Source organism: Theobroma cacao, chromosome 5 (genome assembly GCF_000208745.1).
Source record: "Theobroma cacao cultivar B97-61/B2 chromosome 5, Criollo_cocoa_genome_V2, whole genome shotgun sequence".
Classification (NCBI taxonomy): Eukaryota; Viridiplantae; Streptophyta; class Magnoliopsida; order Malvales; family Malvaceae; genus Theobroma; species Theobroma cacao.
Genome location: NC_030854.1, coordinates 18,469,132 through 18,475,463, shown reverse-complemented (window position 1 = coordinate 18,475,463; position 6,332 = coordinate 18,469,132). Strand labels below are relative to the sequence as shown.

The following is a 6,332-nucleotide window of genomic DNA, read 5'->3' as shown; positions in this document are numbered from 1 at the left end:
CAACAATTTTCTCTCTCTAGACCCATATGACCAGCCATGAAATCACCATGAAAACATGCAATTTAATCATGAAAAATAAGGAGAAATGCTTGGGAATAAGAAAACTCAAGCTTAATAGAAAAAATCTTACCTTTTTCACTTAATTTCCTTGAAAATTCACACTTTTTCTTTGATTTTCTCTCTCTAGGGTTTGGTTTTTATTTTCTCTCTCTTCTTGCTGGTTTGGCCGACCATGGGGTGGAAGATGGGCTGGTTTTTGTGCCTTTTAAAAAGGAAAAATAATAAATTAATAAAGGCATGGCAGGTGGCATCATGTCATTGGTCCCTTTTTTTAAATTTTGACTTTTCATTTTAATTTTCCACCATACCTTTATTCCATCTTTATCCATTCCCACCATAATTAAATGTCGCAAATTTGACAAGTGTTGGTGGTGCAAAATTACCATTTTACCCCCGATATGGTAAAATTACCATTTTACCCTTATACTCCAAAAATTCCTAGAATTGAAAATTTCTCACTCCTCAAACTCCAATTATGTTCTAAATATTCTAAATAATTAATCTTGATCAATTGTTACCAATTTTTTTTTTAAATTCTCGTTTTGTCTTTAAATGACAAAATGACCGTTTTGTCTTTAATCGGTCAATTCTCTCGATTGACTCCAAACTGGACCTCGAATTCCGAATCACTGTTTTGAGAAATCCCTGGATTGTGAAATTGAAATTTCATCTTAAAATTTCTATTTTAATTAGTTCGAGGTATAAATCAACTTAGTTGTACTTTTAAGTACAATACCGACTTTTACCTATTTTATCGAGATATTCTAGTACAAAGGTATGATGTCAACTATATGTATGACTTGACAAATAATTTAGGGCTGGGCTTGACAGAAATATAATTACTTTTTATTAACTTTATTCTTTTTTTTTGTCCTTTATCTTTTTCCACTCTCTCTTTTCTAATATGAGTTGCCATCGTCTGAGACATGGCATCAAGTCTAACTACCTAACTCGTTGCCAAAGCCTTGAGCCATCGAAGCCATTAAAAATCAGCCCTGGACGTCAAACCAAGGTGCTAAAATAAAAAAATCATATCGGGTCTTAGCATTTAATGTGTTCCGACGCCAAAAAGCATGTGAGAAAACATACGACGAAAAAAGCGCGATACATTCTTACTTTGATCATACATGTCTCAGTATTTAACTTTTTGAAGAGTAATGCGAAAAGACTCCGTGATCTTGACTCTTGAAGTGAGCCTTGTTATTTTTACAATTGATCAATATTTTGAAGTGATAAGATCAAATGATTAAAATTGATTTAATAAGATTTTTTAAATAAATTTACTTAGTATAAAATTCGTTAAGAATTAGTTTGAGTTAAATTTTTTTTAGTTTCAAAATTATTATAAAGTTTTTATGAAAAATAATTATTTTTAAAATTAAGTTAAAACTGTTTAGTAAGTTATTTGATAAAATAAACTATATAAACTCTAATTTTGATTAAAATTGTCATAAAAAGTATTCATGTTATATCCAATCAGTTAATAAACCAAAGTAAAAAAAGTATATTTCGAACTTCTATACAATTTCAGATGTTAAAATAAAAAAAAATCTATATAAGAAATAATAGTAATAATATTAAATTTTTGTTAATCTAGCAAGCAATTGGATCTTGATGCTTCAATTTCTCAAGAAAGAAGAAAATAGAGAAAACAACGTATTTGACATTAAAATCATTTTTGGTTAAGAAGAGAGAAAATATTTAAATAGTACTAAATATTTATTTGAATTTTGGGTTTTCTTTTCTTTTAATTTTTATAAGAATAAAAAAACTTAGATTTTACTATTCTATTATTGGGTCTTCTGTTTTTTTTTTTTAAGTAGTCTTTGTTGAGAGGTAAATGAGAGGGAGATCGCAATTTGCATTAGAGAAAGCTGATTTGCAGAAAGAGGTAGAGGAGAGGGAGATCGATGGAGAAAGATGATTTTTTCTTAAAAAGCTAGCGTATTTTTAAAAAAAGAGAAGATAAAAGCTTATCTCTAGAACTTTTCTTTAAACTCTTTCTTTTTTAAATTTTGTTCTTAAAAAAAAAATTATTTTTTTAAGAACTTCTCAAAATCTTATTTAGCTTGACTTCTACTTTTAAGAGATATATAAGCTAAAATAAAGATCGGGCCAAACAAGCATTAATTATTTAGATTTGAAGTAGTTAATGGCAAGTTTGGTTCTCGGAAGAGAATAGAATATAATAGAATAAGTATTTTGTGAGAATAGAATAAAGTAGGAATAAAATGAAAATGTTATTATATAGTTTGATTATCAAAATGGAATAAGATAGAAATTATTATTATTACTTATTGCAATGTTTAGTTGGTAAAAATTATTTTGGAATAACAAAGGAATGTGTGATAAAAAAATAAAAGTACCATTTATTATAATATATGATTATTTTTTTTATTTTATTTTTAAATATTAATAATTTAAAATTTATTTGAAATATTGATAATTAAGATATTAAATATTAACAATTTTAAATATTAATATTTTATTTATAATTTAATCATTAACTTTTTGAAATACTAATATTTTATTTATAATTAAAATATCATTATGATTAAAATATTAATAATTTTAATTAATTTCAAATTTTAAAATATTAATTTTTATAATATATAATTAACTTAAACATTTTATTATAATAAGATTTATTTTTCAAAAAAACAAAAATGCCCTTTATATAATTTAATAAAATTTATACCAAAAGACAAATATAAGTAAATTTTTTCTTTTTTAATCATTTAATTTTTATTTTCATTAAAATTTTAAAGTTTTAATAATTTATTATTAAAATATTAGTATAATTTTCTATTTTTTCTCTATTTGCACTTTTCATTTTTTAATTTATATTTTCATTAAAAATTTAATATAATAAAATTTAATACTTTTAACATTAATATTTTAAAATATGAATATTTTATTATAATTTAAACATAATTATAATTAAAATATTAAAATATTAATTTTTTATAATTTACACATAATTTTTAAAATTTTTTATTTTAATTTTGTTTTCTTTTGTCACAACCCAAACCCAAGCGTTTGTGACCGACACACAAGCCACTAGTAGGTAAGCCCACTTGACCCAAGTAAGTCTTAGAGTTCAAAATCAAATAACACATAGCCAAGGGATTTCATATGTCATATTCATAAATAAAATTCAAGTTCAACATATTACGTCATCTTTAGCACATAATTCATACAATTATCATAAGGTCATTCATTGAACATTCAAGACGGGTTTGTACATAACAACCTTTAGTATACAATATTACATGGCACTCAGTGTGTCACAACCCAGAACTCCCATCGAGCCCGTGACAACCGCCGCGACGTCCCGATAGGCACTCATTACCCCGAATGCCGATCGAAACCCTGCAAGGCTTAGCATCAGCTTCCGCATCTCCCTGGTGAGCTACAGTTATTAAATCTCACATTTCAAGAAATTATAAGTCATTTTCAAATCAAAACAATAAAATATTACTTTTTGGCTCACAGGGGCATTTTCGTCATTTTTTTTTTGAAAATACCGAAACTCGCCAAAAATATGGTATAAAAGCTAAATATATTCATACATACTTTAACTCAAATAACTGAAGAATAAAATTACTTTTACAGTGACACGTGGGCCCCCAACTGACTAAGAAGATGTAGGGCTACGAACCTTTACTTTCTACGATGCAACTCCGAGATTAATTCTCGTCTTAATCAACTATCAACAAACTGTTCTGAGCTTGAAAAATGTATAGGAAGAAGGGGTGAGATTTTATAATCCCAGTGAGTAAACAGATATCATCTAAAGTATCTAAAGCCAAGTAAATGGAGACAATAAAATATCCCATCCCAATATGCATTTCATAACTTAGAAATTTATTCCATCTCATGAAAACAATTATAATTCAATTAAAATGATTTTCAAGGCTTATGTTTCTCATAAAATTTGGCTCATGCCAAAACTCATCCTTGGGGATACTTGATCGTCATCAAAGCATCCACTCGAGTCCACCAAGGCTGTTAAAACGACTTATTCATATAAAACAGCCGTCCCTTAACGTTGGCTGGATCTTACTTTCACGTGGTGGTAAAGCGTGAAGTGGACTCAAACTCCTCCACAAGAGTTACCTTACGCACCTCTCCCACAGAGGTAAAAGAAATTAGCCGGGTTTACCGAGCCCCTCTAATAGGATGGTCAACGAAAACCTGCCACTGCAGTGTAGGTCAGCCCCACCATAATCATAAAATAGTTTAATAGCATAACAAGGTAATTTTTTTATAATAACTAATTTGCACGGCAAACCACAATTCATGTAATTTCAATACAATAAACCAGCCAAGCATGCTCACACTATCATAAGCCATTTGAATTAAAAATACAATTCATACTTAACAACCACAGTCTCCATGTACTCTATTTAAAAAAAATAACATTCATCATTAATTTCAAACAATTTATAAAACCATTTTATAAAAACACATTTATTTATAAAACACGAAATTTATCCTTTTTAAATCCATTTTTCATAAAATTTATAAAATTTCATAAAAACTACCTTAGATAAATTAAATGATAATAAGTTTACTCACAGTATTAGGAGTAGAAATACTCCTATCCTCCGCCCTCAGGTGCAGTCTCTTACCCGAAACAATTGACTCACCACCTATCCATAATCCATGACACAAAATTCAATAAATTGTGTCAATTTATCATAAATTATTTTAGGCTCTTATCCATGCGTATGCACTAGATAGGGTTTGAAATGCCTGAACAATCGCTTAATTGCGGTGTCTGACCTAACTCGCCTATACACGGTGTAAATTCCTAAAATCCCCAATTCAACTCCAATTCCATCCATTTCAATTTCAATTATCCAATTATATCCACAATACCTCAATGACTGTGAATTTGGTCCAATTTATCAGTCCGGACTATAAATTACGCTTTTACCCCTAGTGGGTAAAAATTTCAATTTATTGCACCGAAAATTCCCATTTAATTTCCAACCTCATAATTCATCATTTTTCCACCCAATTCTCTTAAAATAAAGTCAACCTCATCCTCACATACCATTGGCTAGATTCGGCCTAGAGAAATTCATGGAGAAGATAAATATTTTTCTTGTTGTTTTACTCATAAACATGCTAAACTAACACTAAACACTAACATAGCTCAAAATCAAATTTATCTAACAACTTTCTCTCTCTAAACCCATATGACCAGAATTGAAATCATCCTCAAATCACATGATTCAACCATGAAAAATGATGGGAAATGCATGGGAAAGGTAAAGCACAAGACAAATTTAAGAAATGTTACCTTTTTTCACTTGATTTTTGAATTTCCACCTATTTTCCCTTTAAATTTCTTAGCTAGGGTTTTATTTTCTCCTTTCTCTCTCTTGTTTCTTGCTTGGCCGAATGTTGAAGAAGAAGAATGAGTTATGGGCTATTTTTTTTATGTCTTTTTATTAGTTTAATGAAATAATATTATTTTATTCATATTTTGAATATTTTATTAATTCATTTTTTTTTCTAGCCATCCACTTGTCCTACTTTTTCCACCACTCATTCCCTTTGACTTATCCAAGTCTTAAGTAAAATTTTCAGATTTTTTCAAAGTTTTGGTGGAACAAATTTTTCAAAATTACACTTTTGCCCTTGAACTTTTCAAAAATTACATTTTTGCCCTAAAAATTAAAAATTTTCCATAATGCATAATTTTCACTCCTCATACTCATTTCACACTCCAAATAATTAAATTTGATCAAAATCCTTTCAAAAATTAAATTTTCGATTTTGGGTGGTAAAATTACCATTTTGCCCCTATACTCTAAAAATACCGAAAACTCATATTTTTCATTGTTAAATCTTCCAATTGTACTTCAATACTCATGTCATACTCAAACACGTCAAATGGGGCTAAGAAAATCTTTTTTAAAAATTCCCATTTTGTCCTTAAATTGTAAAATGACCATTTTGCCCCTAACCAGTCAATTTTTTGAATTGACTCCAAATCGGACCTCGAACTCCAAATTACCATTTTGAGTCATTCCTGAGTTGTGAAATTCTCAATTTCATCTTTAAGATCTCGATTTTATCTTGTTCGATGTTTAATCGACTTAATTGTACTTCTAGGGGCAATATCATCTTTTGTCAATTTCTTGGGCTTTCTCAATATACAAACATTCTATCGAGTATGTGAATGACACCATAATTCTTTTATAGAGCAGGGTTTGACACAGTGCCTATAATATGCCAAATACATTATTTTTAAAACT

At 28.5% G+C, this 6,332-nt stretch overlaps 1 long non-coding RNA gene across 2 annotated transcripts in view; it reads right to left on the bottom strand.

Annotated features, from left to right (window-relative positions):
- Nucleotides 1–5,410, bottom strand: part of LOC108662312 — a 49,303-nt gene extending 43,893 nt beyond the window's left edge. The window contains exons 1-3 of one of the 2 annotated variants that reach the window (XR_001928216.1): nt 5,372–5,410; nt 4,642–4,715; nt 3,943–4,263 (exon numbers count right to left, since the gene is read on the bottom strand). This is a non-coding gene — a long non-coding RNA (uncharacterized LOC108662312). Of the gene's footprint in view, nt 1–3,942; nt 4,264–4,641; nt 4,716–5,371 lie in introns of those variants that run through there. The other variant, XR_001928217.1, reaches the window with a different exon arrangement.